Consider the following 2284-nt stretch of genomic DNA (forward strand, 5'->3'; position numbering starts at 1 on the left):
TCTTCCTAATATCTAACCTAAACTTCCCTTGCCGCAACTTGAGACCATTGCTCCTTGTTCTGTCATCTGCCGCCACTGAGAACAGTCCAGCTCCATCCTCTTTTGAACCTCCCTTCAGGTAGTTGAAGGCTGCTATTAAGTCCCCTCTCAGTCTTCTCTTCTGTAAACTAAATAAGCCCAGTTCCCTCAGTCTTTCCTCATAAGTCGTGTGTCCCAGCCCTCTCACCACTTTTGTTGCCCTCCACTGGACTCTCTTCAATTTGTCCACCTCCTTTTTGTAGTGGGGGGCCCAAAACTGAACACAGGACTCCACATGTGTCTCACCAGTGCTGAATAGAGGGGAATAATCACTTCCCTTGACCTAGTGGCAGCACACCTACCAGTGTAGCCCAGTATGCCACTAGTCTTCTTGGCAACAAGGGCACACTGCTGGCTCATGTTCAGCTTATTTGTCCACTGTAACCCCCGGGTCCTTTGCTACACAGCTGCTGCCCAGACAGTTAGTCCCCAGCCTGTACTGGCGCATGGGATTGTTCTGTCCTAAGTGCAGGACTTTGCTCTTGTTCTTGTTGAAGCTCGAGAGATTCCTTTTGGCCCAATTTTCCAGTATGTCTAAGTCACTCTGAATCCTAGCCCTACCCTCCAGTTGTTTGCTACTATTCCCCTGGTGACAGCTTGGTGTCATCTGAAGACTTGCTGAGAGTGCACTCTATGCCATCTTCCAGGTTGTTGATGAAGACATCGAACAAAACTGGCCCCAGGATCAACATCTGGAGTATTCCACTTGATACTAGCTGTCAACTAGACATCAAACCTTTGATTATTACTCTCTGAGCCCCAGGTTTTAGCCAGTTTTCAGGTCACCTTACAGTCCATTCATCCAGCCCAGACTTCCTTAGCTTGCCTGCGAGAATGTTGTGGAAGATTGTATCAAAAGCCTTGCTAAAATCAAGGTACACCACATCCACAGAGCCAGTCACCTCAGCATAGAAGGCATCGGGTTGGTCAAGCATGACTTGCCCCTGGTGAATCCATGCTGACTATTCCGAATTGCCTTGTTCCCCTCCAAGTGCTTAGAAATGGATTTCTTGAGATTCTGCTCCATGATTTTTCCAGGGACTGAGGTGAGGCTCACTGGTCTGTAATTCCCTGGATCCTCCTTCATCCCTTTCTTAAATATGGGCACTATGTTTGCCTTTTCCAATCAACCAGGACCTCTCCTGATCATCATGAGTTTTCAAAGTTGATGGCCAATGGCTCTGCAGTCGTATCAGCCAACTCCTTCAGCACCCTGTGGTGCATGGTATCTGACCCCAAGGACTTGTACACATCCAGCTTTTCTAAGTAGGCCCTAACCTGTTCTTTCACCACTGGGGGCTGCTCACCTCCTCCTCAAACTGTGCGGCCCAGTGCAGTAGTCTGGGAGCTGACCTTACCTGTGAAGACTGAGGCAAAAAAGGCATTGAGCCCTTCAGCTTTTTCTGTCACAAGGTTACCTCCCCCATTCAGTAAAAGACCCACACTTTCCCCAATTCTCTTCTTGCTACCAACATACTTGTAGAAACCCTTCTTGTTACCCTTCACATCCCTTGCTCGCTGCAACTCAAATTGCACTTTGGCCTTCCTGACTTCATCCCTGCACGTCCAAGCAGTGCTCTTATATTCTTCCCTAGTTAATTGTCCAAGTTTCCACTTCTTATATGCTTCCCTTTTGTGATTTAGTTTACTGAAGAGTTCGCTGCTAAGCCAAGCTGGTCTTCTGCTATACTTGCTAGTCTTCCTGAGCACTGGGATAGTTTGTTCCTGCACTCTCAATAAGGCTCCTTTGAAGTACAGCTGACTCTCCTGGACTCCTGTCCCCCACAGTCTGGCCATCCCCCCTCGGTCTCCTCTCCCCCTCAGGCTGGTAGCACTTGTAAGTGTTAGAAGTACAATTTTAAGGAGAAATTGCTGTGTGGGTCCCTGGTCATTTCTCACTGGCAGTAGTGTGCATAATACACAGGCAGCAAATGCACCCTCTATGTGGCAGACTCCAGTTATAGGGTAAGCTTATGAAAGCAATCGTCTCATTTTTTTTCAGTCAGCACATTTGCAAGGAAGATTTTCAGAAATGAATGCTCGGTTTGCTCGTTCAAGATTGTTCTCCTTCATAAAGGGGAGCACTAGGGGGGAGGTTTGGGTTTTTTTCTTTTTGTTTTTAAAAAAATAAACAGAAAAAAAACTTGAGGGAAATGCTTGATAGAAATAGTTTCATAGTTTTATAGTTTCTAGGGTCAGAAGGGAC

At 46.9% G+C, this 2284-nt stretch overlaps 1 protein-coding gene across 1 annotated transcript in view; it reads left to right on the plus strand.

Moving 5' to 3' along the window:
• The window catches only part of DAB1 (DAB1, reelin adaptor protein), a 340711-nt gene that overhangs the window by 180898 nt on the left and 157529 nt on the right, over positions 1-2284 (plus strand). The window lies entirely within an intron of this gene.

This window comes from Gavialis gangeticus, unplaced genomic scaffold (genome assembly GCF_001723915.1).
Source record: "Gavialis gangeticus isolate Ggan-Ray unplaced genomic scaffold, GavGan_comp1, whole genome shotgun sequence".
NCBI lineage: Eukaryota > Metazoa > Chordata > Crocodylia > Gavialidae > Gavialis > Gavialis gangeticus.